Source organism: Ranitomeya imitator, chromosome 1, assembly GCF_032444005.1.
Source record: "Ranitomeya imitator isolate aRanImi1 chromosome 1, aRanImi1.pri, whole genome shotgun sequence".
Taxonomy (NCBI): Eukaryota; Metazoa; Chordata; class Amphibia; order Anura; family Dendrobatidae; genus Ranitomeya; species Ranitomeya imitator.
In genome coordinates, this window is record NC_091282.1 from 77,305,441 (window position 1) to 77,327,624 (window position 22,184).

Here is a 22,184-nt window from a genome sequence, read left to right on the forward strand (position 1 = left end):
GAGGTCTTGTTTCTTGCGGGACGAGTTGACGTTTTTATTGAAAACATTTTTGGGCACGTGACATTTTTTGATCGCTTTTTATTCCGATTTTTGTGAGGAAGAATGACCAAAAGCCAGCTATTCATGAATTTCTATTGGGGGAGGCGTTTATACCGTTCCGCGTTTGGTAAAATTGATAAATCAGTTTTATTCTTCGGGTCAGTACGATTACAGCGATACCTCATTTATATCATTTTTTTATGGTTTGGCGCTTTTATACGATAAAAACTATTTTACAGAAAAAATAATTATTTTTGCATCGCTTTATTCTCAGGACTATAACTTTTTTATTTTTTTGCTGATGATGCTGTATGGCGGCTCTTTTTTTGCGGGACAATATGACGCTTTCAGCGGTACCATGGTTATTTATATCTGTCCTTTTGATCGCGTGTTATTCCACTTTTTGTTCGGCGGTATGATAATAAAGCGTTGTTTTTTGCCTCGTTTTTTATTTTTTTTTTCTTACGGTGTTTACTGAAGGGGTTAACTAGTGGGACAGTTTTATAGGTCGGGTCGTTACGGACGCGGCGATACTAAATATGTGTACTTTTATTGTTTTTTTTTTTATTTAGATGAAGAAATGTATTTATGGGAATAATATTTTTTTTTTTTTTTCATTATTTTGGAATATTTTTTTTTATTTTTTTTACACATTTGGAAAATTTTTTTTTTACTTTGTCCCAGGGGGGGACATCACAGATCAGTGATCTGACAGTTTGCACAGCACTCTGTCAGATCACTGATCTGACATGCAGCGCTGCAGGCTTCACAGTGCCTGCTCTGAGCAGGCTCTGTGAAGCCACCTCCCTCCCTGCAGGACCCGGATCCGCGGCCATCTTGGATCCGGGGCTGGAGGGAGCAGGGAGGGAGGTGAGACCCTCGCAGCAACGCGATCACATCGCGTTGCTCCGGGGGTCTCAGGGAAGCCCGCAGGGAGCCCCCTCCCTGCGCGGTGCTTCCCTGCACCGCCGGCACATCGCGATCATCTTTGATCGCGGTGTGCCAGGGGTTAATGTGCCGGGGGCGGTCCGTGACCGCTCCTGGCACATAGTGCCGGATGTCAGCTGCGATAAGCAGCTGACACCCGGCCGCGATCGGCCGCGCTCCCCCCGTGAGCGCGGCCGATCGGCTATGACGTACTATCCCGTCCAGGGTCAGATAAGCCCAGGGCACCTCGACGGGATAGTACGTCTAAGGTCACAGAGGGGTTAATGTATAATGGTATGGCTGGTGCACAGTGAATTATGCATGACAATCCCAAGGAGCTAAGACACTATCAGGTCCTTTCTTAAAATATGTCCACCCATTTTCAAGGGTTTTTTGAACGCATCAGAAGACTCAATTCTTGTTGCAGATTTCAGCCTTCAGCAGAGTCATCGGCACTCAGACATTGGGGGAGAATTGTTTTACTTGGGACATACAGCCACCATTATATCCATCATCATTAACATCATTAGCATGCAGCATTACTGTAAGAAAATCCATAAGACAAACTAAACCAGAAAGATCAAACAAAATAGTGTAGAAAACAGCACAGGAGACAAGGTAGTCTCTCCGTAAACAGGTCAGGAGTTAAAGGGAAGGTGCCATCAAAAAAAAATTTTTTTCAGAAATTGTAAAAATGTAAAGAATTAATGATTACATTTTCTTAAAAAATATTATCATTTGTTTATAATTTAGTAAAATATGAAAAATTATTTGAAAAGTTTTGGAATTTCCACTTTTCAACACTAGGGGGAGCAGCTGCTGAAATTTCAGAAAAACCTAGTGTACAACTAGCTCACATTACTGCACTGCAGTAATTATGGGCGGAGTCTGCTGATGTGTGTGATGTCTCCTCTCCTCCCCTTCTGGGTGTTTGCTAAGGGATTAGAGAGGATGATATTCAGGAACCCAGTGAGCAGCCATTTTGTTGGTGACTGCAGAGTATGGCTGCCGTCACACTATCAGTATTTGGTCAGTATTTTACCTCAGTATTTGTAAGCCAAAACCAGGAGTGGAACACATAGAGGAAAAGTATAATAGAAACACGTCACCATTTCTGCATTTATCACCCACTCCTGGTTTTGGCTTATAAATACTGATGTAAAATACTGACCAAATAATGATAGTGTGAAGGCAGCCTTATACTGACAAGTAGACAGTCACCGAGGATGGCAGGCAGCAAGGATTCTGGGAGATATGTGGTGGAGGAAGCAGGGTGACAGCAGCACAGAGTATTTCAGGAGAGCAGTGTGCAGGTCTATGGGGGGGCCCCTGTTTGGTGTGCGGAGCAGCCAGGGATTGTACATAGAGCGCTGTCTTTTATACACATGGATGGACCGTCTGCTCCACAGAAATCCAGGAAACATTTCTGCGGATTGATGGCCTGGTCTGATCCAGACTTTGCATACAGACCCCATTCCCCTCCTCAGATCCTGTCTTCTCCATCCTGTCCTAGCAATGTGTGAAAGCGAGGTGACAGGCGAAGTACGGGGTGACGCTGGGAAGGAAATGTAGCCATATAGTAACGATAAAAATGAGACCCCTCTCTTCAGCCGCCTCACCAGCCTTCCCCTGACTGCACCTAACTGGAGGTCATGCTGCCCCCTCTATTACCCCAGACCCGCGTGCAGGTGCTCAGCCAGAACCACCATAGAATGGGTCCGCTTTCTGAAGATAATACTGCCATAGTGTTCTCACATAATACCGCCATATAGATCACACACAATACTATCAAATAGATCACACAATACTGTCATACAGTTCTCACATAATACCACCATATAGATCACACATAATACCGCCAGTGTTCTCACATACCGCCATATAGATCACACATAATACCGCCAGTGTTCTCACATACCGCAATATAGATCACACATAATACCGCTAGTGTTCTCACATACCGCCATATAGATCACACATAATACCGCCAGTGTTCTCACATACCGCCATATAGATCACACATAATACCGCCAGTGTTCTCACATACCGCCATATAGATCACACATAATACCGCCAGTGTTCTCACATACCGCCATATAGATCACACATAATACCGCCAGTGTTCTCACATACCGCCATATAGATCACACATAATACCGCCAGTGTTCTCACATACCGCCATATAGATCACACATAATACCGCCAGTGTTCTCACATACCGCCATATGGATCACACATAATACCGCCAGTGTTGTCACATACCGCCATATAGATCACACATAATACCGCCAGTGTTCTCACATACCGCCATATAGATCACACATAATACCGCCAGTGTTCTCACATACCGCCATATAGATCACACATAATACCGCCAGTGTTCTCACATACCACCATATGCTTCTCACATAATACCGCCATATAGATCACCCATAATGCCGCCACATAGATCTCACATGTATTGTAAATAAAGAATTGGCCAGAATAAAGTCCTTTATTAATCTTTTTTATACCATACCGAACGCATAATCCTTGACTCCCTCATCTCCCACAACAAAAATAATAAACCACAATGGGGAAAGACACGCAGGGGGGAGAGGAGTGCATAGGAGAGGATTAGATACTGACTGCTGAGCCGTGTATCTAATCCTGTCCTGTGTGATACTGTGCTACGCCGTGTATCTAATCCTATCTTGTGTGATACTGTACACAGGACAGGATTAGCTACACAAGACTAGATTAGCTACACAGGACAGAGGTAGCAGTGGTAGATGGTATATAGAGGCAGGCAGCAGTGGTAGATGGTATATAGAGACAGGCAGCAGTGGTAGATGGTATATAGAGGCAGGCAGCAGTGGTAGATGGTATATAGAGACAGGCAGCAGTGGTAGATGGTATATAGAGGCAGGCAGCAGTGGTAGATGGTATATAGAGGCAGGCAGCAGTGGTAGATGGTATATAGAGGCAGGCAGCAGTGGTAGATGGTATATAGAGGCAGGCAGCAGTGGTAGGTGGTATACAGAGGCAGGTAGCGGTGCTATACAGAGGCAGGTAGCGGTGCTATACAGAGGCAGGCAGCAGTGGTAGATGGTATATAGAGGCAGGCAGCACTGTTAGGTGGTATACAGAGGCAGGTAGCGGTGGTATACAGAGGCAGGCAGCAGTAGTAGATGGTATATAGAGGCAGGCAGCAGTGGTAGGTGGTATACAGAGGCAGGTAGCGGTGGTATACAGAGGCAGGTAGCGGTGGTATATAGAGGCAGGTAGCGGTGGTATACAGAGGCAGGTAGCGGTGGTATGCAGAGGCAGGTAGCGGTGGTATGCAGAGGCAGGTAGCGGTGGTATACAGAGGCAGGTAGCGGTGGTATACAGAGGCAGGTAGCGGTGGTATACAGAGGCAGGTAGCGGTGGTATACAGAGGCAGGTAGCGGTGGTATACAGGGGCTGGTAGCGGTGGTATATAGGGGCAGGTAGCAGTGGTATATAGGGGCAGGTAGCGGTGGTATATAGGGGCAGGTAGCAGTGGTATATAGGGGCAGGTAGCAGTGGTATATAGGAGCAGGTAGCAGTGGTATATAGGAGCAGGTAGCAGTGGTATATAGGGGCAGGTAGCAGTGGTATATAGGAGCAGGTAGCAGTGGTATATAGGGGCAGGTAGCAGTGGTATATAGGGGCAGGTAGCAGTGGTATATAGGAGCAGGTAGCAGTGGTATATAGGAGCAGGTAGCAGTGGTATATAGGGGCAGGTAGCAGTGGTATATAGGGGCAGGTAGCAGTGGTATATAGGAGCAGGTAGCAGTGGTATATAGGAGCAGGTAGCAGTGGTATATAGGGGCAGGTAGCAGTGGTATATAGGAGCAGGTAGCAGTGGTATATAGGAGCAGGTAGCAGTGGTATATAGGGGCAGGTAGCAGTGGTATATAGGAGCAGGTAGCAGTGGTATATAGGAGCAGGTAGCAGTGGTATATAGGGGCAGGTAGCAGTGGTATATAAGGGCTGGTAGCAGTGGTATATAGGGACAGGTAGCAGTGGTATATAAGGGCTGGTAGCAGTGGTATATATGAGCAGGTAGCAGTGGTATATAGGAGCAGGTAGCAGTGGTATATAGGGGCAGGTAGCAGTGGTATATAGGAGCAGGTAGCAGTGGTATATAGGGGCAGGTAGCAGTGGTATATAGGGGCAGGTAGCAGTGGTATATAGGAGCAGGTAGCAGTGGTATATAGGAGCAGGTAGCAGTGGTATATAGGGGCAGGTAGCAGTGGTATATAGGAGCAGTGGTATATAGGAGCAGGTAGCAGTGGTATATAGGGGCAGGTAGCAGTGGTATATAAGGGCTGGTAGCAGTGGTATATAGGGACAGGTAGCAGTGGTATATAAGGGCTGGTAGCAGTGGTATATAGGGGCTGGTAACAGTGGTATATAGGGACAGGTAGCAGTGGTATATAGGAGCAGGTAGCAGTGGTATATAGGAGCAGGTAGCAGTGGTATATAGGGGCAGGTAGCAGTGGTATATAGGAGCAGGTAGCAGTGGTATATAGGTGCAGGTAGCAGTGGTATATAGGAGCAGGTAGCAGTGGTATATAGGGGCAGGTAGCAGTGGTATATAGGAGCAGGTAGCAGTGGTATATAGGGGCAGGTAGCAGTGGTATATAGGAGCAGGTAGCAGTGGTATATAGGGGCAGGTAGCAGTGGTATATAGGGGCAGGTAGCAGTGGTATATAGGAGCAGGTAGCAGTGGTATATAGGGGCAGGTAGCAGTGGTATATAGGGGCAGGTAGCAGTGGTATATAGGAGCAGGTAGCAGTGGTATATAGGAGCAGGTAGCAGTGGTATATAGGGGCAGGTAGCAGTGGTATATAGGAGCAGGTAGCAGTGGTATATAGGAGCAGGTAGCAGTGGTATATAGGGGCAGGTAGCAGTGGTATATAAGGGCAGGTAGCAGTGGTATATAGGGGCAGGTAGCAGTGGTATATAGGAGCAGGTAGCAGTGGTATATAGGAGCAGGTAGCAGTGGTATATAGGGGCAGGTAGCAGTGGTATATAGGGGCAGGTAGCAGTGGTATATAGGAGCAGGTAGCAGTGGTATATAGGGGCAGGTAGCAGTGGTATATAGGAGCAGGTAGCAGTGGTATATAGGAGCAGGTAGCAGTGGTATATAGGGGCAGGTAGCAGTGGTATATAAGGGCTGGTAGCAGTGGTATATAGGGACAGGTAGCAGTGGTATATAAGGGCTGGTAGCAGTGGTATATAGGGGCTGGTAGCAGTGGTATATAGGGACAGGTAGCAGTGGTATATAAGGGCTGGTAGCAGTGGTAGATGCATAAGAAAATAAAAACTCTGTACTTACCTTCAGTCCTCTTCCAGGAAGTGCTGAGTCATGTTCAGGGCAGAGCAGTGTGACGATCTCCCTGCTCTGCTCTGAACAGGTCGGCAGTGATTGCAGCCTGTGCTGTAATACTAAGTACAGGCTGCAATCACAGCTCCTGGCTGCAGATACTCACCCCGGACCTCGCTCCCAGCAGCAGCTTCTCCCTGGCAGCTCCTGCTATCAGGGCTGCCACTAGAAATTTCGGGGCCCCATACTGGCAAAATTTTCGGGGCCCCCTTGAAACTCCGCCCAGGCTCCACCCCAGCCCCGCCTCCAGGCTCCACCCCTCGAACTGTCCGCAGTCCCACCTCTCTTGGAAAATCTCCACTTCTCACCTATCACACATTGACAGTTCCCATCACCAGATCACACATATAGCCGGCAGCTTTTGTTTTGGCCAAAAGATTTTTTAAGCCGCCACCATAACACGGTAGACACTTTTGGCTGGGCCCTACTCTGCTGTAACCTATTAAATATTTGTTAAAATATGCAATACAATTTAGGTATAATTTTATTTATTTTTCAATTTTTAAAATGACCTATAATACTACATACAAGGAACAAATACCACAGCACTATGACCAGACCACATATTACCACCACAGTGATCGAATAATATAAAATACAAGGAACAAATACCGCTACACCATGACCAGACTGCATATTACCACCAATGACTGAATACTACAATACTGATCAGTAATAAAAAAAACCCCCACAATACTATCACCATCAGTGCCATTATACACAGGAGATCTGTACTTAGTATGCAGTGTCTGTGTACAGGTAATACATTGATCACCGGTGACATTGTACACAGGACCTCTGTATATAGTATACAGTGTATAGTGTCAGTGTATAGGTAACACTGACTCACCAGTGACGTCTCTAGGTGAAGTCCTTCATCTTTCATCCAGCACAAACCGCCATCACTTCATCCAGCCAGGACTCGTCTCTGCAGGAAATAACACAGTTATCTCGAGTTCTGCTTGTAGAACACATTACTTAATTTTCCCAGCCTCTACATTACACCACATGAAGAAGGCGACATAGTATCACTCTACACAGTAACAGGACCGACCCCATTTAAAACAGTATACTCAAAAAATAAAATAAATGCATCACTGCAATAATAATATCCCTTAATTAGCCCCTATGGTAATATTCGCCATCCTAGCCCCCGTGTGTCTCATTCCTGGCGTCAGCCATATGTTCTCCCATCCTGCCCCATATGATCTCCCCATCCTGCCCCATCTGTCTCCAATCCTGCCCCATCTGTCTCCATTCTGCCCCATCTGTTTCCAATCCTGCCCCATCTGTGTCCAGCACTCTGCCCCATCTCTGTCCAGCACTCTGCCCCATCTGTGTCCAGCACTCTGCCCCATCTGTGTCCAGCACTCTGCCCCATCTGTGTCCAGCACTCTGCCCCATCTGTGTCCAGCACGCTGCCCCATCTGTGTCCAGCACGCTGCCCCATCTGTTTCCAGCACTCTGCCCCATCTGTGTCCAGCACTCTGCCCCATCTGTTTCCAGCACTCTGCCCCATCTGTTTCCAGCACTCTGCCCCATCTGTTTCCAGCACTCTGCCCCATCTGTGTCCAATCCTGCCCCATCTGTTTCCAGCACTCTGCCCCATCTGTGTCCAATCCTGCCCCATCTGTTTCCAGCACTCTGCCCCATGTTTCCAGCACTCTGCCCCATCTGTGTCCAGCACTCTGCCCCATCTGTGTCCAGCACTCTGCCCCATCTGTGTCCAGCACTCTGCCCCATCTGTTTCCAATCCTGCCCCATCTCTGTCCAGCACTCTGCCCCATCTCTGTCCAGCACTCTGCCCCATCTCTGTCCAGCACTCTGCCCCATCTCTGTCCAGCACTCTGCCCCATCTCTGTCCAGCATTCTTCCCTGGGCCCCCCGGATCTCCGCTCTCAAGGAAAAAAAAAAGTTCTTCTTACCTGGCCGTGCTCCTGCGGCGGGCGAAGTCTCCACGCAGCTGCAGCGTGCACTCGCCGGTGACTGACAATGATGTCAGACGCCGGCGACATGCACGCACACTGCGGCTGACGTCAGATGCCAGCCTCAGATTGGCTGGCGGCTGTTAACTATTGACGTGCGGGCCCGCACCCGCACGTCAATAGCTTTGAACAGCTGCAGCGTCGGCGCTAAGGGCCCGGTTCAGCCTGCGGCTGCCGGTAGGGCCCGGTGAGCAGATGAGACGGGGCCCGATGCGGGCCCCCTCTGCCCACCGGGCCCCATACGCCAGTCACGGCCGTCATGCCCTGATGGCGGCCCTGTAAAATGCTCACATATATACATACAGTATACCAGTATATGACGTCTTCTCACGCATTATAGGTGAGGTGTGTTATTAAAGATAATTCATAAAAATACACACATGCATTGTGTGCTGGCATTAGGGTACTGAGTGCAGCACTCTTCTGCAGACATGGCATCTCTACACTGATAGAACTATAATATATATACATACATACACATATACACACACACACTGTACACTATACATTACGTACAATATATACTACAGATACAAGGATCATATATATATATGGCTGACCTGTTGAAGCGCAAGCACAGCGCGAAACGATCGTCGTCCTGACCCCCCCTGCTCACACGAGCTACGGCTCATTCAACTCCGGCCATGGATTTTTAACAAGTTGTATCTATTAATAAAGTACGAATCACGGTGAAGACTGGTGAGTGCCCTCATTTCTTGTATTGGATCGTATTGAACACTGTTTTTTCTGAGGAGCACCCGAAGTCAGGATTCGTTGGAGTTGTGCTTCTATTTGTCGGATCTGTTGACACAGCCTGTCAGATGTTTTAAGCCATCGAGGATAGTGCCGCTCGGCATGTTGTTTCTCCAGCTCTTGTTGTATTTTGATATATATATATATATACACACACACACTGTACGCTATACATTAACTACACTATATACTGCAGATACACTATTACATATACAAGGATCATCTCCAGTATATCCATACACTTATTTACATACAAGAAAATACATATACTGCACACTATATATTACATACACTACAGGTCCTTCTCAAAAAATTAGCATATAGTGTTAAATTTCATTATTTACCATAATGTAATGATTACAATTAAACTTTCATATATTATAGATTCATTATCCACCAACTGAAATTTGTCAGGTCTTTTATTGTTTTAATACTGATGATTTTGGCATACAACTCCTGATAACCCAAAAAACCTGTCTCAATAAATTAGCATATCAAGAAAAGGTTCTCTAAACGACCTATTACCCTAATCTTCTGAATCAACTAATTAACTCTAAACACATGCAAAAGATACCTGAGGCTTTTATAAACTCCCTGCCTGGTTCATTACTCAAAACCCCCATCATGGGTAAGACTAGCGACCTGACAGATGTCAAGAAGGCCATCATTGACACCCTCAAGCAAGAGGGTAAGACCCAGAAAGAAATTTCTCAACAAATAGGCTGTTCCCAGAGTGCTGTATCAAGGCACCTCAATGGTAAGTCTGTTGGAAGGAAACAATGTGGCAGAAAACGCTGTACAGCGAGAAGAGGAGACCGGACCCTGAGGAAGATTGTGGAGAAGGACCGATTCCAGACCTTGGGGAACCTGAGGAAGCAGTGGACTGAGTCTGGTGTGGAAACATCCAGAGCCACCGTGCACAGGCGTGTGCAGGAAATGGGCTACAGGTGCCGCATTCCCCAGGTAAAGCCACTTTTGAACCATAAACAGCGGCAGAGGCGCCTGACCTGGGCTACAGAGAAGCAGCACTGGACTGTTGCTAAGTGGTCCCAAGTACTTTTTTCTGATGAAAGCAAATTTTGCATGTCATTCGGAAATCAAGGTGCCAGAGTCTGGAGGAAGACTGGGGAGAAGGAAATGCCAAAATGCCTGAAGTCCAGTGTCAAGTACCCACAGTCAGTGATGGTGTGGGGTGCCATGTCAGCTGCTGGTGTTGGTCCACTGTGTTTCATCAAGGGCAGGGTCAATGCAGCTAGCTATCAGGAGATTTTGGAGCACTTCATGCTTCCATCGGCTGAAATGCTTTATGGAGATGAAGATTTCATTTTTCAGCACGACCTGGCACCTGCTCACAGTGCCAAAACCACTGGTAAATGGTTTACTGACCATGGTATTACTGTGCTCAATTGGCCTGCCAACTCTCCTGACCTGAACCCCATAGAGAATCTGTGGGATATTGTGAAGAGAAAGTTGAGAAACGCAAGACCCAACACTCTGGATGAGCTTAAGGCCGCTATTGAAGCATCCTGGGCCTCCATAACATCTCAGCAGTGTCACAGGCTGATTGCCTCCATGCCACGCCGCATTGAAGCAGTCATTTCTGCCAAAGGATTCCCGACCAAGTATTGAGTGCATAACTGAACATTATTATTTGATGGTTTTTTTGTTTGTTATTAAAAAACACTTTTATTTGATTGGATGGGTGAAATATGCTAATTTATTGAGACAGGTTTTTTGGGTTATCAGGAGTTGTATGCCAAAATCATCAGTATTAAAACAATAAAAGACCTGACAAATTTCAGTTGGTGGATAATGAATCTATAATATATGAAAGTTTAATTGTAATCATTACATTATGGTAAATAATGAAATTTAACACTATATGCTAATTTTTTGAGAAGGACCTGTATATACACATAGTATTATATATACTTACCTATGCTGCAGGGCCTTCACCACCTGCACCATTATCCCAGGACAGCAGACAGCCAGGGCAGCAGCCAGTAGGAGCCCGCAGCAGAGCAGGAGACTATAATAAGAGCGGCTGCTTCCTCTTCCAGTGCAGACTCTTGGTCACCCCCTCCCCCGGTCCCGACTGCAAGTGATGAGTACAGGGAGACTTCCTACACAGCAGTTTCCTAGCACTGGTGTTATGGAGGGACAGAAGTGTAGCCTAGTGCCGGCAGCTTGATCCCACAGGAATAGTAGGGTCCCTCCTGCAGCCCAGTGAGAAGCCCTAGTTCTGGAGCCACTAGGAGGCAGCAGCACAGGATTACTGACCTTTCCTGGCTTCAATCTCTTCCTGCAGAGCTCCGGTCACTGCTGCTGTTCTGTTCTGGACTAGGTGAGGGTGAGAGATGATGGAGGCGGAGCCTCTGCTGGAGGCGGCACCGAGCTCTGCACAGAGCAAAAGCCCAGGTCCTTGTGCAGCGTCTGCTGCAGTGAGTGCGGCCACATCAGACAGGAGCGATGATCACCTCATAATGCCTCCAGCCCAGCAGGAAAAGAGGTGGGGCCCAAAGTGTATGAGACATGCTGACTGTCTGTCAGTGTCTGGTCAGTCCGGGCCCTCCCTCCTTGCCTCTCCTCACCGGGCCCCTTACACATGTAATGGCTGTAATGCCCTGATGGCGGCCCTGCCTGCTATGATTGCACACACTGAGCTGTGTGTGCGATGACAGAGGAAAAAAACAAAATGGCCGCGATCTCCTCTCACAGCTGTGACGTAGCAGCCCAGGGGGCGTGCCCAAGTCACAGCTGAGAGGCAGGAGAAGCGGTTGGAGCCCGACCGTTGGCTCCTATGCCCATGGCTGCCGTAAGTGAGGTGTGCAAGTGTCGTGCCCAGACACTTACACCCACACTAATGAAAATGGCGGCCTCCAGTGGCAAAAGTAAAAATGAATAAATAAAAAAGTATTAACCCCTCTGTGACCTTAGACGTACTATCCCGTCGAGGTGCCCTGGGCTTATCTGACCCTGGACGGGATAGTACGTCATAGCCGATCGGCCGCGCTCACGGGGGGAGCGCGGCCGATCGCGGCCGGGTGTCAGCTGCTTATCGCAGCTGACATCCGGCACTATGTGCCAGGAGCGGTCACGGACCGCCCCCGGCACATTAACCCCTGGCACACCGCGATCAAAGATGATCGCGATGTGCCGGCGGTGCAGGGAAGCACCGCGCAGGGAGGGGGCTCCCTGCGGGCTTCCCTGAGCCCCCCGCAGCAACGCGATGTGATCGCGTTGCTGCGAGGGTCTCCTCACCTCCCTCCCTGCTCGAGCCCCGGATCCAAGATGGCCGCGGATCCGGGTCCTGCAGGGAGGGAGGTGGCTTCACAGAGCCTGCTCAGAGCAGGCACTGTGAAGCAGCCTGCACTCCTATCAGATCAGTGATCTGACAGAGTGCTGTGCAAACTGTCAGATCACTGATCTGTGATGTCCCCCCCTGGGACAAAGTAAAAAAAAAATTTTCCAAATGTGTAAAAAAAATAAAAAAAAATATTCCAAAATAATGAAAAAAAAAAAAAATATTATTCCCATAAATACATTTCTTCATCTAAATAAAAAAAAAAAACAATAAAAGTACACATATTTAGTATCGCCACGTCCGTAACGACCCGACCTATAAAACTGTCCCACTAGTTAACCCCTTCAGTAAACACCGTAAGAAAAAAAAAAAAAAACGAGGCAAAAAACAACGCTTTATTATCATACCGCCGAACAAAAAGTGGAATAACACGCGATCAAAAGGACAGATATAAATAACCATGGTACCGCTGAAAGCGTCATATTGTCCCGCAAAAAAAGAGCCGCCATACAGCATCATCAGCAAAAAAATAAAAAAGTTATATAAATGAGGTATCGCTGTAATCGTACTGACCCGAAGAATAAAACTGATTTATCAATTTTACCAAACGCGGAACGGTATAAACGCCTCCCCCAATAGAAATTCATGAATAGCTGGCTTTTGGTCATTCTTCCTCACAAAAATCGGAATAAAAAGCGATCAAAAAATGTCACGTGCCCAAAAATGTTTTCAATAAAAACGTCAACTCGTCCCGCAAAAAACAAGACCTCACATGACTCTGTGGACCAAAATATGGAAAAATTATAGCTCTCAAAATGTGGTATTGCAAAAAATATTTTTTGCAATAAAAAGGGTCTTTCAGTGTGTGACGGCTGCCAATCATAAAAATCCGCTAAAAAACTCGCTATAAAAGTAAATCAAACCCCCCTTCATCACCCCCTTAGTTAGGGAAAAATAAAAAAAATGTATTTATTTCCATTTTCCCATTAGGGCTAGGGTTAGGGCTAGGGTTAGGGCTAGGGCTAGGGTTAGGGCTAGGGTTAGGGCTAGGGTTAGGGCTAGGGCTAGGGTTAGGGCTAGGGTTAGGGCTAGGGCTAGGGTTAGGGTTAGGGCTAGGGTTAGGGCTAGGGTTAGGGCTAGGGCTAGGGTTAGGGCTAGGGTTAGGGCTAGGGTTAGGGTTAGGGCTAGGGTTAGGGCTAGGGTTAGGGCTAGGGTTAGGGTTAGGGTTAGGGCTAGGGTTAGGGCTAGGGTTAGGGCTAGGGTTAGGGCTAGGGTTAGGGTTAGGGTTGGGGCTACAGTTAGGGTTGGGGCTAAAGTTAGGGTTAGGGTTTAGATTACATTTACAGTTGGGAATAGGGTTGGGATTAGGGTTAGGGGTGTGTCAGGGTTAGAGGTGTGGTTAGGGTTACCGTTGGAATTAGGGTTAGGGGTGTGTTTAGATTAGGGTTTCAGTTATAATTGGGGGGTTTCCACTGTTTCGGCACATCAGGGGCTCTCCAAACACGACATGGCGTCCGATCTCAATTCCAGCCAATTCTGCGTTGAAAAAGTAAAACAGTGCTCCTTCCCTTCCGAGCTCTCCTGTGTGCCCAAACAGGGGTTTACCCCAACATATGGGGTATCAGCGTACTCAGGACAAATTGGACAACAACTTTTGTGGACCAATTTCTCCTGTTACCCTTGGGAAAATACAAAACTGGGGGCTAAAAAATAATTTTTGTGGGAAAACAAAAAGATTTTTTATTTTCACGGCTCTGCGTTATAAACTGTAGTGAAACACTTGGGGGTTCAAAGTTCTCACAACACATCTAGATAAGTTCATTGAGGGGTCTAGTTTCCAATATGGGGTCACTTGTGGGGGGTTTCTACTGTTTAGGTACATTAGGGGCTCTGCAAACGCAATGTGACGCCTGCAGACCAATCCATCTAAGTCTGCATTCCAAATGATGCTCCTTCCCTTCCGAGCCCTCCCATGCGCCCAAACGGTGGTTCCCCCCCACATATCGGGTATCAGCGTACTCAGGACAAATTGGACAACAACATTTAGGGTCCAATTTCTCCTGCTAACCTTGGAAAAATACAAAACTGGGGGTTAAAATATAATTTTTGTGGAAAAAAAAATATTTTTTATTTGCATGGCTCTGCGTTATAAACTGTAGTGAAATACTTGGGGGTTCAAAGCTCTCACAACACATCAAGATGAGTTCCTTAGGGGGTCTACTTTCCAAAATGGTGTCACTTGTGGGGGGTTTCTACTGTTTAGGTACATTAGGGGCTCTGCAAACGCAATGTGACGCCTGCAGACCATTCCATCTAAGTCTGCATTCCAAATGGCGCTCCTTCCCTTCCGAACCCTCCCATGCGCCCAAACGGTGGTTCCCCCCCACATATGGGGTATCAGCGTACTCAGGACAAATTGGACAACAACTTTTGGGGTCCAATTTCTCCTGTTACCCTAGGGAAAATACAAAACTGGGGGCTAAAAAATAATTTTTGTGGGAAAACAAAAAGATTTTTTATTTTCACAGCTCTGCGTTATAAACTGTAGTGAAACACTTGGGGGTTCAAAGTTCTCACAACACATCTAGATAAGTTCATTGAGGGGTCTAGTTTCCAATATGGGGTCACTTGTGGGGGGTTTCTACTGTTTAGGTACATTAGGGCCTCTGCAAACGCAATGTGACGCCTGCAGACCAATCCATCTAAGTCTGCATTCCAAATGATGCTCCTTCCCTTCCGAGCCCTCCCATGCGCCCAAACGGTGGTTCCCCCCCACATATCGGGTATCAGCGTACTCAGGACAAATTGGACAACAACATTTAGGGTCCAATTTCTCCTGCTAACCTTGGAAAAATACAAAACTGGGGGCTAAAATATAATTTTTGTGGAAAAAAAAATATTTTTTATTTGCATGGCTCTGCGTTATAAACTGTAGTGAAATACTTGGGGGTTCAAAGCTCTCACAACACATCAAGATGAGTTCCTTAGGGGGTCTACTTTCCAAAATGGTGTCACTTGTGGGGGGTTTCTACTGTTTAGGTACATTAGGGGCTCTGCAAACGCAATGTGACGCCTGCAGACCAATCCATCTAAGTCTGCATTCCAAATGATGCTCCTTCCCTTCCGAGCCCTCCCATGCGCCCAAACGGTGGTTCCCCCCCACATATCGGGTATCAGCGTACTCAGGACAAATTGGACAACAACATTTAGGGTCCAATTTCTCCTGCTAACCTTGGAAAAATACAAAACTGGGGGCTAAAATATAATTTTTGTGGAAAAAAAAATATTTTTTATTTGCATGGCTCTGCGTTATAAACTGTAGTGAAATACTTGGGGGTTCAAAGCTCTCACAACACATCAAGATGAGTTCCTTAGGGGGTCTACTTTCCAAAATGGTGTCACTTGTGGGGGGTTTCTACTGTTTAGGTACATTAGGGGCTCTGCAAACGCAATGTGACGCCTGCAGACCATTCCATCTAAGTCTGCATTCAAAATGGCGCTCCTTCCCTTCCGAACCCTCCCATGCGCCCAAACGGTGGTTCCCCCCCACATATGGGGTATCAGCGTACTCAGGACAAATTGGACAACAACTTTTGGGGTCCAATTTCTCCTGTTACCCTAGGGAAAATACAAAACTGGGGGCTAAAAAATAATTTTTGTGGGAAAACAAAAAGATTTTTTATTTTCACGGCTCTGCGTTATAAACTGTAGTGAAACACTTGGGGGTTCAAAGTTCTCACAACACATCTAGATAAGTTCATTGAGGGGTCTAGTTTCCAATATGGGGTCACTTGTGGGGGGTTTCTACTGTTTAGGTACATTAGGGGCTCTGCAAACGCAATGTGACGCCTGCAGACCAATCCATCTAAGTCTGCATTCCAAATGATGCTCCTTCCCTTCCGAGCCCTCCCATGCGCCCAAACGGTGGTTCCCCCCCACATATCGGGTATCAGCGTACTCAGGACAAATTGGACAACAACATTTAGGGTCCAATTTCTCCTGCTAACCTTGGAAAAATACAAAACTGGGGGCTAAAATATAATTTTTGTGGAAAAAAAAATATTTTTTATTTGCATGGCTCTGCGTTATAAACTGTAGTGAAATACTTGGGGGTTCAAAGCTCTCACAACACATCAAGATGAGTTCCTTAGGGGGTCTACTTTCCAAAATGGTGTCACTTGTGGGGGGTTTCTACTGTTTAGGTACATTAGGGGCTCTGCAAACGCAATGTGACGCCTGCAGACCATTCCATCTAAGTCTGCATTCCAAATGGCGCTCCTTCCCTTCCGAACCCTCCCATGCGCCCAAACGGTGGTTCCCCCCCACATATGGGGTATCAGCGTACTCAGGACAAATTGGACAACAACTTTTGGGGTCCAATTTCTCCTGTTACCCTAGGGAAATACAAAACTGGGGGCTAAAAAATAATTTTTGTGGGAAAAAAATTTTGTTTTATTTTTATGGCTCTGCATTATAAACTTCTGTGAAGCCCTTGGTGGGTCAAAGTGCTCACCACACATCCAGATAAGTTCCTTAGGGGGTCTACTTTCCAGAATGGTGTCACTTGTGGGGGGTTTCAATGTTTAGGCACATCAGTGGCTCTCCAAACGCAACATGGCGTCCCATCTCAATTCCTGTCAATTTTGCATTGAAAAGTCAAATAGCGCTCCTTCCCTTCCGAGCTCTCCCATGCGCCCAAACAGTGGTTTACTGCCAGATATGGGGTATCAGCGTACTCAGGACAAATTGGACAACAACTTTTTGGGTCCAATTTCTCCTGATACCCTTGGTAAAATAAAACAAATTGGAGCTGAAGTAAATTTTTTGTGTAAAAAAGTTAAATGTTCATTTTTATTTAAACATTCCAAAAATTCCTATTAAACACCTGAAGGGTTAATAAACTTCTTGAATGTGGTTTTGAGCACCTTGAGGGGTGAAGTTTTTAGAATGGTGTCACACTTGGGCATTTTCTATCATATAGACCCCTCAAAATGACTTCAAATGAGACGTGGTCCCTAAAAAAAAATGGTGTTGTAAAAATGAGAAATTGCTGGTCAACTTTTAACCCTTATAACTCCCTAACAAAAAAAAAAATTGGTTCCAAAATTATGCTGATGTAAAGGAGACATGTGGGAAATGTTACTTATTAAGTATTTTGTGTGACATATCTCTGTGATTTAATTGCATAAAAATTCAAAGTTTGAAAATTGCGAAATTTTCAAAATTTTCGCCAAATTTCCGTTTTTTTCACAAATAAACGCAGGTACTATCAAAGAAATTTTACCACTATCATGAAGTACAATATGTCACGAGAAAACAATGTCAGAATCACCAGGATCCGTTGAAGCGTTTCGGAGTTATAACCTCATAAAGGGACAGTGGTCAGAATTGTAAAAATTGGCCTGGTCATTAACGTGCAAACCACCCTTGGGGGTAAAGGGGTTAAAGTACTACATTTACTTTTGTATTAAAAATAATTGATTATATAATCAATAATTATTAATACAAAAACTAAAATCACGGCACCCTCCCTTTAAAGATAAGAGCAAAGCGGAAGTGATCAACTTACCTGTTTATTCCACTGATGCGGTAATGCGAGGAATGGGTTTAACAGGAGGATATGATATATCAAATAGAGCAAATACAGTATTAAATATACTGTACAATGCTGTTAACAGCACACTGTGATTGTCATAGCATATTCTCTGTGTTATCTAACAATCTCTGATGCTGATAGTGTCCACAAATATATAATGTATTTTCACAATACTGACCTTTCCTTTTTTATATCCTAGTGGGGGGTCTCTGGCTTTTCCAACTAGGCCACAAATTTTTCTGACAAAGTCAAGCAATACTCTGTGAGCAGTTCTCACACTGACCGGTCTCTGACCCGCCTGCTGTACTATCCAGACTGCACCCTGTACTGTACGTCAGTGCTGGAAGTAACAGTCCAGTTCACTCGTGCCTCCAATACACTGCTATGGATGTTCACTTCTGGGTCATGGTCATTGCTGAATCTTCAGTGCTTGACCTGTGACGGTGGTCTATTGGGCCTGGAAGAACAATGGCTGGGTCCTGGGTCTTGACTGGCTCAGACTGGTTCTTTGACCTTTCCTGGTGCAAATCTGAACCTCAGGTCTTGACTAATGTTGTCTCGTTCATGGATCTTGACCGAGGTCATAAACACACCTGCTGGCACCAAATATTTTCCCGCCTTGCTGCTCTGGCCTTTTATATCAGGGAACAGTGTCATAAAGGCCACATGACCCGGAGCTCCCTCTAAAATTTTCCAGATTCTTTTCGATGATCTTCATGTATATTTCTATCTCTTTATCTTCAAGTAGAAGAAGTCCTTTAAGTCTCAAGACGTTTCTCTCTTCTTCATGAGTCTTGCTCTCTTTATCTACCATGCTGTGTCTTAGCTGTTTTATGAGAACATAGCATAAGCAGGAATTAAAACATAACTTTTAATGTATAACCAAATAAAGAAATATAATAAAAAAACTGCAAATACTAACTGCAGTTTAGAATAAAGGGTGGTAACTCTATTTGTAGCACTGAAGCACCTTATCTCCCATGCAAGCTAGTCCCCTGATGATCCTGCTTGCAAAGAAACGCGTTGGGACCTGGAAATAGGGAGAGTGCAGGGCATTTTATACTTTAAGGGTAGATGTGGACTGTTCTTGTAAGTAGGGTTGAGCGACTTTTCTTTTTATAGGATCGGGTCGGGTTTCACAAAACCCGACTTTTTCAAAAGTCGGGTCGAGTGAAATCGGCCCATCCTATAGAAAAGTGGGGGTCGGGGTTGGCCGAAACACGAAACCCAATGCAGTGCATTGGGTTTCTAATGGTTCCCAGGGTCTGAAGGAGAGGAAACTCTCCTTCAGGCCCTGGGATCCATATTTAAGTGTAAAATAAAGAATCAAAATAAAAAATATTGATATACTTACCCTCGGACGCGCCCTGGTTCTCACCGGCAGCCTTCCTTCCTAAGAAGGAGCGCCTGAAGGACCTTCGATGACGTCGCGGCTTGTGATTGGTCGCTTGAGCGGTCACATGGGCGTCACGCGACCAATCACAAGCCGCGACGTCATCTAAGGTCCTTCAGGCGCTGATTCTTAGGAAGGAAGGCTGCGGGTTAGAACCAGGGCGCGTCCAAGGGTGAGTATATACCTATTAGGAATATACTCACCCTCGGACGCGCCCTCGGACGCTTCCTTCCTAAGAATCAGCACCTGAAGGACCTTAGATGAAGTCACGGCTTGTGATTGGTCGCGTGACCGCCCATGTGACCGCTCACGCGACCAATCACAAGCCGCGACGTCATCGAAGGCCCTTCAGGCGCTCATTCTTAGGAAGGAAGGCTGCCGGTGAGAACCAGGGCGCGTCCAAGGGTGAGTATATCAATATTTTTTTTTTTTTATTCTTTATTTTACACTTAAATATGAATTCCGATACCGATTCCCGATATCTTAAACATATCGGAACTCAGTATCGGAATTCCGATTCCAGATCAGAAGATCGCCGACCTCAAGGCCGACCCCACACAGGGGTCGGGTCGGGTTTCATGAAACCCGACTTTGCCAAAAGTCGGCGACTTCTGAATCTGGCCGACCCGTTTCGCTCAACCCTACTTGTAAGGGCAGGAGCTCGGGGATTGAGATTTATTGATAGCCCCCCAGGGACTGACAGGGAATTGTCTCCTTTTGTTGTGGCTTGAAGGATTTCTCCACCTAAGCGAATTGGGGCTGCATCTTGCCTATCCTCAGCAATTGGTGAGATTGTTCCAATATTTTGTTTGTGTACATATCTTTTCCAATTGATCTTACCCCTCCCTTTATTTTGTGATAACTGCTAATATTAATGCAACCAAGGTTACCTGTTTATCTGTATTGGCTTCTTTGCATTATCACCATATATTCAGGTACCTTGGGTTGATTGATAGGACACTGGACCACTGCCAGCGTCTGCACAAAAATCTTGAATAAGTACTAAATTTTGTACGGCACGTCCCCTGACAGGGTATACCCAGTAGTACTTTTTTATCGATACAATTTTTTTGGGTGACAGTTTATTTAATATATTTCTTTATTTGATTATACATTAAAAGTTATGTTTTAATTCCTGCTTATGCTATGTTCTCAAGATTTTGGTAGGATCATGTGATACATTTAAACTATTATATATTGCTGTTTTTGTGTTGTGTGCTTAGCTGTTTTATCAATTTCTCATTTGCTTTTCAATGCCTTTCAATAGTTCAATGTCTTTATTTTTCATGGTATTCTTTTCTTCCGCATCGACCATTTTCCATTTATTGTTTACCCCTCCTAAAAGCTGACATATATTTTCCCAATATTGCTGACTGTGCGTGTTTTATACAGTAAGGAAAATAAGTATTTCACTCACTGCCTATTTTACAAGTTTTCCCACATACAAAGAATAGAGAGGTCTGTAATTTTTATCGTAGGTACTAGGGATTTGAGATGAGCGAACCTTTTAAGGTTCGATTCAGCTATATTCGCAGCTGCAACCCTCAGCTGTCAGAGTTAGTAAGGCTTGTTATCAAGAATAGATGGGGCCCTACTCTGTTTTCTTAATCATTTAAAATAAATAATTTTAAAACGGCATGGGGTCCCCCACATTTTTTACAACCAGCCAAGCTAAAGCTGGCAGCTGCAGGATGGTATTTTCAGGCTGCTAAGGGGCCATGGATATTGCTGAAAAATAGCAGCCCAATTCTGGTGCTTTGCCTGGCGTTTCCAAGTTGCCCTGAGGTCTCGTTTCTCACACAGCAGTGCCATAAGTGACATGATGAACTCTGGTGAACTTTCTCACTGCAGCTCAGTGCTACACACTGCATGAGTGATTACTTGCTCCAGTCAGTGTGTAGCCGGCTGCCAGATAGAGCAATCACATCAGCTGAAGTGAACCGAATCTTTGCAGGACAAAAGACAAGAGGCTTCAGGGATTAGGTGTAAGTTGAGTATATATATGTTGTTTTTTATTTCTATGTGTATTTATTTATTTCAACTTTTTTTCTTTACTTTGAGCAGAGGTGCCGGTTGATGACCACGCCCATCAGCTGCCACCTGCTCCTGCTGCTATCCGCAATAGCCGGCGTAGGTTGATGGGAGTAGTAGGCTCTCATCAACCGAAGCCTGCTGTGACCTGCGGTACGCTTTTTACCACAAATCACATTTGCAGGGTCATGCTGACATCTGATGGCATGACCCCGCAGGGCTTTGATCGACATTAATGATCTTACAGGTCATAACGTTACCACCGATCAGAGCCACCGTGTGCAGACAGCCTTAGTGAAAACAATCATTTACTGAACTTTTGCCTAATTTTGCCAATTTTGAGGAAAATTTTCTGCAATCCGAATCTGAATGTGCAATGTTCATGACGACTTTGAGATGGGCGTACATTTTCAGAACAAGTTCGCTCATCTCTACTAGGCAAGTCTTTATTGTCCGACCACCACAACCCCTTTTTATACCAGACCAATGCCCTAACCTCATAACTTCCCTCTCCAAAATCATTGATAGAGAGCTTACCCATCTCCTCTCCAAGTCACACCTCACCACTTGTGCACTTGACCCTATCCTATCCCACCTCCTCCCCACCACACTTATCGCATCCCTAACCCATCTCATCAACCTATCACTAAATTTTGGTACCTTCCCCTCTGCTTTCAAACATGCCACAATCATACCTATCCTCAAAAAGCCATCCCTCAACCCGATCCCTATGTCCAGCTATTGCCCCATATTGCTGCTGC

The 22,184-nt window shown here is 45.7% G+C and overlaps 1 protein-coding gene across 1 annotated transcript in view; it reads right to left on the reverse strand.

The window, feature by feature from the left end:
* Positions 1–9,083, reverse strand: part of LOC138662591 (granzyme A-like) — a 57,609-nt gene extending 48,526 nt beyond the window's left edge. The window contains exon 1 of the mRNA XM_069748414.1: positions 8,907–9,083. The gene's annotated coding sequence lies outside the window, so the exon portion shown is untranslated. The remainder of the gene's footprint in view (positions 1–8,906) is intronic.
* Positions 9,084–22,184: the final 13,101 nt, after the last annotated feature.